Source organism: Poecilia formosa, unplaced genomic scaffold, assembly GCF_000485575.1.
Source record: "Poecilia formosa unplaced genomic scaffold, Poecilia_formosa-5.1.2 Scaffold50, whole genome shotgun sequence".
Lineage (NCBI taxonomy): Eukaryota > Metazoa > Chordata > Actinopteri > Cyprinodontiformes > Poeciliidae > Poecilia > Poecilia formosa.
Genome location: NW_006799989.1, coordinates 83,388 through 92,626, shown reverse-complemented (window position 1 = coordinate 92,626; position 9,239 = coordinate 83,388). Strand labels below are relative to the sequence as shown.

Sequence of the window (9,239 nt, the reverse complement as noted above, 5' to 3'; positions counted from 1 at the left end):
GTTACAACATGTTAACAACGGATTAAACAGTTTTAACTGCTGATAAAAGTGACAGAGGACACAAATATGGGAAGTGTGGAAGCCTCTACTGTATCAAATTGACATAGGAATAACAGAGAGTTGGCCATTCTAAGGTAAAAAAAAACCCAGCGCATACAGTGTTCATGTTTTGTTTTTTTCATCCAGACAGTTTGGGAACCTCTGGTCTAAGGGGAGAATAAATAGTTGTCAGTGTCGGGGAATATAAAATAGGTTTCCCCTTTTCTTTTTTTTTCCCCTTTCTTTTCCAAAGTGAAAAAGAACATAATGTAAAATATACCGTCACAAAGACTTGTGCGGCATTAGAGAGTGAATCCCAGTGGGGAGTCTCGGGGAAAGCGAGAGCTGGAAAAAGTAGAAAGATGACCTGGATTTTTTATTTTTATTTTTTTGCATCCACGCTCCCGTGGCAAGGATTACTGCACACCGGCAAAAACGGCGTCCGCTTTATGGGACACGATTTGCACACGTACCTTCTTATCTACTCGTTCGCCTATCACTCTCCATCTCAGACTCTTTCTGCTCCCTCCTTATCATTCACTCTTTAAGTCCTCTCCCCCCTCCCCACAATCTGCTTCACAATCTCACCCTCTCAGTCACCATTTCATTGTCTCTCCTTGAGTATTAGCCATTCAGAGATCCGTCTGTGACACGTGGTCGAAGTTATCACCCAAACTCCATCGCTGCCTCACTCTATCTCTCTAATCTTCCCTAATCTCCCGTCCCAGAGTGAAGTGAGAATTAGTTTCTCACTCTCTCTCATCAATCTCTCGCACCTCCCCTTCTTCCACTTTCTTCTAGCGTCCTCCTTCTCCTCGTCGCTCTTCCCTGCCCTCCCTTCCCGCCTCTCGGGTGGATCATCTTCACCAGCTGCTTTCCTAATCCTCCTTGCTCAGTTTGTCTCCCCCTCTCTGCTCGCCCCCGCCCCACGCCCCCTGCCCTCTCGCCCCACCTCATCTTCTGCTTCATGTCATCAGCAGAGCTGCAGAGGTCATATCTGCTCAGCCCTCCATCACCTTCATCCTTCCATTTCCACCTTACTGCCTCCGACGTGTTTTTCCCTCACTCTCCCTTCGAAAAGGCTCTCGGGACGTCTGCATTCGGCCGTGTCGGTTAACCCTGAGCGCTGTCCTCACCCGCTCCCGGCTCCGCGCTCGCAGGAGAGAGAGAGAAGGTGAAGTCGACGCTAATTATCGCACAGGTGAGAATGCCATCAGGAGGAAATGAGCACCTGAAGGCAGTTGGACATAGTGACTGTGGACAGAATCTGTAAAATAGGGGCGCACCGATCCCATTGTTTCCCCCCCCACTTCTGATCCCGTTATCTGATAACGATTCGATGCAGAGAAACACCCCGAGTTGGCTTAAATGAACTGAATTACAAGCTTATTTGTTAACTCTGCACCGGTACACCAGTAGCTTCACAAGCTTGGTCAAACATGTACAAACAACACACCTTTAATTTGTTCAGTGAAAATTAGGAGCAGAACAGTCAAAGTAAAATAAATAAATTAACAGAAAAGTGACAAAAACAATAGGTTGACTAACTCGTAGAAATGAATTGCAACAAGCCTCCTTTCAAGTGGTTCAGAAAGTGCATTGAGGCATTTAAATATAATAGAAATCGAATAATAAAGCATGTCGTCGCTCAGAGCATAAAGCATAGAATGAGACTGAATAGATCTGTCCTTATGGATTGAGCACGTCGTCACCGATACCCAATCTAAACATTTTTTCAACATCGGGACCGATAACAGATATCAACATCGGATCGGTGCGTCTCTATTTTTAAAAACTGGTTGAATTCCCTCATAACAAACACCTTTATCTTTGAGTACAATCCTATGTTACAGAAGAAATGCTTTCAAGAAAACCATCAACGATACGACTTTTGGTAGCTCTGCTGTTGATACGTTTACCCATCAACCCTTTAACACAACGGTACTATTTACAGTTACCTTTCCAAGAACTTGAGACTGAAGAGTTTTCTATGACTTCCTGATGTCACTCGGTCATGTCTGAGGTTAGCATGACCTAAAGCAACACAGAATACAGAAATATCTACTGATTGTTATGGAAGATGTCACTCGTTTTTCCTCTGACAGTGAGATTCTACCTCTCCATCCTGCTCACTGCGCGGTGGAAGATAAACTACTTGTCCGGTCCTGGCCAGCGGCTGAAGGAAATGGGCTCTGTGTGCGTTTACACCTCCGGCATAAAAGAAAGTTATGGGTTCGTGATTTAAAATTCCCAGAAACTCTGGTCTACTTGGAAAAAATAATAAAAATGTGTCAATTAATTTCCTTCTAAAGTGATTAAAACTAATAAAAAAATGTGCCAACAGGGATTTTCTTGAAAATAATTATTTCCACACTGAATAAATGTGCTCACATCTAATATATTTTTTTTCTTTCTCCCGAAAAATCTGCTGATTTACTAAAATGTACATTTATGTTAAGACCTTTCACGCTTTCTACCAGACACATTTCTGTACCCACATGTACAAAATGAATGAAAAGCAGCCTGTGGAGTTATGAATGGAGTCATGCGAAACGCTCCGTCCTGCTCAGGAGAAAAGTGCGGGCCTTATTTATCTACGCCGTTGCGTTTGACCAGGACAGCTTTTCTTTCTGCAGTGTGATGGGTTTTGCCAGGTGCTCTGGATCGCACCCAGACAGCCATGCAACTCTTTAGAGCGCAGGAAGCACTTATCACAACCATCAAAACACACATAACCATGTGGAGTACAGCACCGGAGAGAGGAATTAATAAACTGAAAGGTTAAAGGCCAGCAATAGAAACAGTCCCCTTCAGCAAATCATTTCAGAGATCCAGCTTTATTTATTTTTATTTCCTCCACACACACACACACACACACGCACACACACACACACACACGCACACACACACACACACCACCACTTCTTTTTACCAGAAAGTGGAATGCTGTGAACCCGTGTTACAGTCTGAAATACATATGCTTCTCTCATTCTCCACCATGCAAACGTTGTATGACTCAAAGCACCATGAGCGAGAAAAAAAAAAAGAAGAAGAAAGGAAAAAAACATTCATTTCATCAAAAACACACCTGATGTTATTTTCAACTTCAAATCCCCAGTGGAACGTTTTAGTTGAAAGCAGCGGCTGAGCCTGGGAGAAGCACAGCAACAGATGTAATGTGTGAAGAGAAACACGGAGGTATGTAATTAGGTGGCATTTTAAAAAATCTAAATATCCGTGTTGCTTTTGCTCCACTTTCAAGTTACAACATTAAAGGTAGGTAGGCCTGTCGCGATAAACGATAAATCAATCGCACAATAAATTAAACCTATCGACCTCATTTTAATTATCGGCTTTATCGTCTCTTCCTGCCGTTTTCTCTTTCTGTTGATGACACTGAATGAAAAAGGCTCAACTCCGGTGCTCTGCACTGATCCTCCCTTCCTATTTCCTTAGTGCAATGCCCAGCGCACACTAAAAGAGTTGTCGGCCCATTTTCAAAACCTGAGAGACACATTAGCCGACAGAAATCCTAGGTATAACGATTCAATCGGGTTCGTCGTGCCGTGTGGTGTCCAGTGGTGTCCACTCTTTTGGTTGAATGCAGTATTTATTTCCACTTTGGCTTTATGTTGTTTAATTATTATTCAAGTACGTTTTTTTGTTAATGGAGACTGAGAATCCATTTTATTTTTGTTTTTGGTTGTTTTGTTTATTTAGTTTATCAGTTCCAGTGTTATGTGTTGTTTTGAAAATAAAGTGTATCCATCTATGGCAGGAAATCACATGCATTATTAGTCATTTCCATTAAATCAGTGTCAAAAGGTCTTGAAACAATATTATCGTTTATCGCAATAATTTTTTAGACAATTAATCGCTCAGCAAAATTTGTTATCGTGACAGGCCTAAAAGTAGGTTTTGATTCCCTCGTTTAATTAAGACGCATAATGTCAATAATAAATACAGCTAATAAGATCCTAAGTATCGACTCCAGGTTCCTATCAAGGCTTTTTTTAAATGGTAGCTATCAGGATTCCTGACTAATCTTGACTTCATATACTAGTTGTTGTAGTTGGTTGTATGTCATCCCCAGCAAGCCGTGCAGTTTGTTTCCCACTAAAAGCTGCAGTACGCAACTTTAATAATAAGAAAAATAAAGTTTACATATTTCCTAAAACTATCACCGTGTCGTGACAGAATGGTAGTGTAAAAAAAAACAAAAAAAAAACACCTGGCTTCTCTGCTCTCAATGCTAGCTGGAGGAATGCACCACTATATCAGAAACAATAAATCACAGCCAGAAGGAGGAACTTAGCGCTGTCGATCAGGCTTGTGTATGCGCTGCTCACACTGTCCCCCGTACTCAGGCTAGAGAGCACAGCCAATGATGATGACAGATAAACTCTTTCCCTGTAACTGTAAGGTATTTCTCCGCCATTAGCACATTGAGACACACATACACAAGCCTGATTGACAGACCCTGCTCCTGGCTCTGATTGGTTGACCAGAAGTATTACATTTCTGCATATTGCAACAGTAGCACTGGTAAGAGGTAGAGAATATACTGTTTTTTACAGATTATCTGTCTCATACTGTCATGACAGTGACAATTTTAACAAATAAGCAAAAGTCTGTGCTGTAAACAACCATTCTCCACTGCAAATGAGGTGGCTGTTGATGATAATTCAACACAGGCTGAATGGCTTCGTTCACTTCCTCCCCAACTATTGGTAGAAGGCAGACTGTATTTCTAAGACAGCGCAGAAAATCGCCATCATTGTGCACAACTTCTCCTTCTGCTCGCTGATTGGCCCAGTGGAAAATCTACCAGAGAAATCCAAGTTAATGAGACAAAGCCCAGGTAGAGCAGCGAAGAGAGATGAGAATCTAGGCAACGGCCAGGCTAAGTTTTGTAGGCTTGGCTCACAAGGCTGCAGCATACTTAATGCAAATTTTGTTGGTCTAATAAACCTTTGGTTTAGTTAGCACTTAAAACGCTTTTCCTCGTTTACAAATCTGTTCACTGGGGAGGTGAGGCTATTGGCTGTTCCAGCTTCCTGTCAGTGTCAGGTGACCTGCTCTGCGCCCAGATATCCTCAACTGTAACAGGAGCAGTCGAAACACTAGCCATTAAACATCTTGTTAAAAAAAAGAAATCTAACAAGTTATTAACAAGTCACATCAAACCAGAGTAAATATTATAGCATCGCTAAGCTGGCATGAATGAAAACAGACCAGTCTTTAAAGCTACTACGTATTCCTACATATTAATGGTGATAATTTTGGTGAAGTCCTAGCATACGCCTAAGATGACGACTAGTATCGAGATGTCTTTAAATAAAATACTTGTTTTATGAATGCGCCAACTGTTGGGTTGACTCTCCAGCACTGCAGGAGTTTAACTCGTATAACAAGTCTGCCAGGTTCAATAGCTAGCAGAGGTCAACACTCTGTCAAGGTGGACGACCTTCCCAGCAGTTTAAAAGAAAAGGATCTGGACCCAAAATTGGATGCATTTTTGCTTTGCCCCTGAAGAGCCTCTCTGCTCCAGAAGGCATTATGAAACTCTGCTCTGTAGTCTTTTTTTGCCAAAGCTTGACGGGAAAACAAACAGACAAATGGGCGACAGACAATACAACAGCAGAGCTGAAAATAGCTGAGCCAAGTGGCCAAAGCAGCTCTAAACACTTTCTCTTTTAATTTCATTAAACTTACATATTGTACATTAGCCAGCGTGTCACAGCAGAGTGCACCTATTTACATTTCAGAGTCCCCGCGGAAGGCGAGGAACAAATGAATATTAATTCCGCCACGTCTCATTATCATGGAGGCATAATCATGATGAATGCTACCTTGCTCGGAGTGAGCCTTCAGGTTCACGAAAACAAAAAGCAGCGGTTCAGGCCGGAAACGGCGAGCGTCGAGAGCAGAAAATAACACCTGCTTCGCAGTTTTGACATTTACACCGAGAGTGCCGCGGTGAACCGTGAGCTTTTGTTTTTTTTTCTTTTTTTCCTGGCGAGACTCAGACGCCACAGAAATATGAGTGCCCCTGCGAGAGCACTCACAATGATAATGTCAGCACACACTGATGTTTGGCAGGTATGTCCGCAGCGCAATTAGAACAATAAAAGAAAATAAAAGTGGACCTTCTTGACCTCAGAAAAATGTTCAACCCGCTGAAAAATGTTAAGAGTCGCAACGACTGATCCTGAATGGTTCGCAACATCTGGTTAACGGTGTGAATAAAAAATCTTTTTAAAAAGCCTCAAGCTTAATTCATCTTTTATTACGGCAGCATAATCTCGCGCTGAAAAGTGCAGGAAAAAAAACCTCAACCTTTGATTTCAGCTAATTAATTCAACAATCACTTTTGGCACAGTTATTGGTACCGCTAACAACCTGTTTTAAATAATTGTAATCTAATTAGTTATCACTAGCGTTCCATTTTCATGGGGCATAAATATAACATGACACGGAGGCCCAATTGTCTCCCACTGCCCCCAGCCAGTAGGTTAGGTGAGCACACATGTTGACGTTGCAAATGTGCACATTCAGCAACTCAATTCTTATTGTAATCCATATAATAAAATTAAACTGCTGATGTACTCTGATGTGTATTTCATCTGGATATCTGCATGTCTATATATAAATGTCAAAGTTAGTGTCGGTGTCTGGGGTAATACCATCATGACCACAGTGAGTTCTCTCGAGTTAAATAGGCCTATAACTCTTTAGGCCTGGGGAAACAGGGAGTGTCTACAGCCATTATTAGAACTGCAGTTTTTATGGATGCACAATGCAGAGGGGCCTCCTCAGCTACTGCCAGAGTCTGATGTCTTGTCTCGAACTCTGGGATGAATAAATGAAGTCAGGTCTCTTTAGTTTTGTTTGGTTGGTAAGCTGTTTTATGGTTTGACGCAGGAATCCTCCAGGGCCGGTGTCCTGCAGGCTTTAGATGCGACTCTGCTTCAACACACCCGGGTCAAATAATCAGGTCATTAGCAAGACTGAAGAACTTGACTGCACTGAGGAGGTAACTCAGCCATTTGATTGAGGCGTGTTGAACCAGGGACACATCGCAGGATGGCGATTTAAGGATCTCCGGCGTCGTTTATTCAGGAGAGCATTTCCACAGCCAGCTGAATCACATGGTTGTCCCAAGCAGTGACGTTTTTCCAACCCCCAATTATTGAACTGTGTTGTGGGATGCCAGTTTCTCTACCCCCAACGGTACCATACCACAGTCCAATGGACTCCCAGCGGGATCCGGCCATGGAATGGTGCAGTACAGGTCGGCTGCATTGGTTTTCCTTTATAGTAGAAACAGATCAAATAGAGTACCAAACCCCACCGATGCAAAATGAAGATAAAATCTGCATGTTGCTAGCAAGGACTCTGGTGTTTCTCTTTCCTAGAAGGACGGCTCTCCAACGAGAGCCGATCTTCTTGCTATCTCCACCAACATGCTGTGTGAGAGGAGAAACTCAAGTGAGACTCCAAACAAACTCCCATCGTAACGAGACTGCAGTGCCTGTAGATGTAGTTTATCCAAAGAAATAGATAATGTACATATACATAANCTGCGCCCAGATATCCTCAACTGTAACAGGAGCAGTCGAAACACTAGCCATTAAACATCTTGTTAAAAAAAAGAAATCTAACAAGTTATTAACAAGTCACATCAAACCAGAGTAAATATTATAGCATCGCTAAGCTGGCATGAATGAAAACAGACCAGTCTTTAAAGCTACTACGTATTCCTACATATTAATGGTGACAATGTTAGTGAAGTCCTAGCATATGCCTAAGATGACGCCTAGTATCGAGACGTCTTTAAATAAAATACTTGTTTTATGAATGCGCCAACTGTTGGGTTGACTCTCCAGCACTGCAGGAGTTTAACTCGTATAACAAGTCTGCCAGGTTCAATAGCTAGCAGAGGTCAACACTCTGTCAAGGTGGACGACCTTCCCAGCAGTTTAAAAGAAAAGGATCTGGACCCAAAATTGGATGCATTTTTGCTTTGCCCCTGAAGAGCCTCTCTGCTCCAGAAGGCATTATGAAACTCTGCTCTGTAGTCTTTTTTTTTGCCAAAGCTTGACGGGAAAACAAACAGACAAATGGGCGACAGACAATACAACAGCAGAGCTGAAAATAGCTGAGCCAAGTGGCCAAAGCAGCTCTAAACACTTTCTCTTTTAATTTCATTAAACTTACATATTGTACATTAGCCAGCGTGTCACAGCAGAGTGCACCTATTTACATTTCAGAGTCCCCGCGGAAGGCGAGGAACAAATGAATATTAATTCCGCCACGTCTCATTATCATGGAGGCATAATCATGATGAATGCTACCTTGCTCGGAGTGAGCCTTCAGGTTCACGAAAACAAAAAGCAGCGGTTCAGGCCGGAAACGGCGAGCGTCGAGAGCAGAAAATAACACCTGCTTCGCAGTTTTGACATTTACACCGAGAGTGCCGCGGTGAACCGTGAGCTTTTGTTTTTTTTTCTTTTTTTCCTGGCGAGACTCAGACGCCACAGAAATACGAGTGCCCCTGCGAGAGCACTCACAATGATAATGTCAGCACACACTGATGTTTGGCAGGTATGTCCGCAGCGCAATTAGAACAATAAAAGAAAATAAAAGTGGACCTTCTTGACCTCAGAAAAATGTTCAACCCGCTGACAAATGTTAAGAGTCGCAACGACTGATCCTGAATGGTTCGCAACATCTGGTTAACGGTGTGAATAAAAAATCTTTTTAAAAAGCCTCAAGCCTAATTCATCTTTTATTACGGCAGCATAATCTCGCGCTGAAAAGTGCAGGAAAAAAAACCTCAACCTTTGATTTCAGCTAATTAATTCAACAATCACTTGTGGCACAGTTATTGGTACCGCTAACAACCTGTTTTAAATAATTGTAATCTAATTAGTTATCATTAGCGTTCCGTTTTCATGGGGCATAAATATAACATGACACGGAGGCCCAATTGTCTCCCACTGCCCCCAGCCAGTAGGTTAGGTGAGCACACATGTTGACGTTGCAAATGTGCACATTCAGCAACTCAATTCTTATTGTAATCCATATAATAAAATTAAACTGCTGATGTACTCTGATGTGTATTTCATCTGGATATCTGCATGTCTATATATAAATGTCAAAGTTAGTGTCGGTATCTGGGGTAATACCATCATGAC

At 42.3% G+C, this 9,239-nt stretch overlaps 1 protein-coding gene across 1 annotated transcript in view; it reads right to left on the bottom strand.

Moving 5' to 3' along the window:
* LOC103138422 (uncharacterized) overlaps positions 1–9,239 on the bottom strand; it is a 103,012-nt gene that overhangs the window by 30,063 nt on the left and 63,710 nt on the right. The window contains exon 3 of the mRNA XM_016671779.1: positions 3,128–3,189. The gene's annotated coding sequence lies outside the window, so the exon portion shown is untranslated. The remainder of the gene's footprint in view (positions 1–3,127; positions 3,190–9,239) is intronic.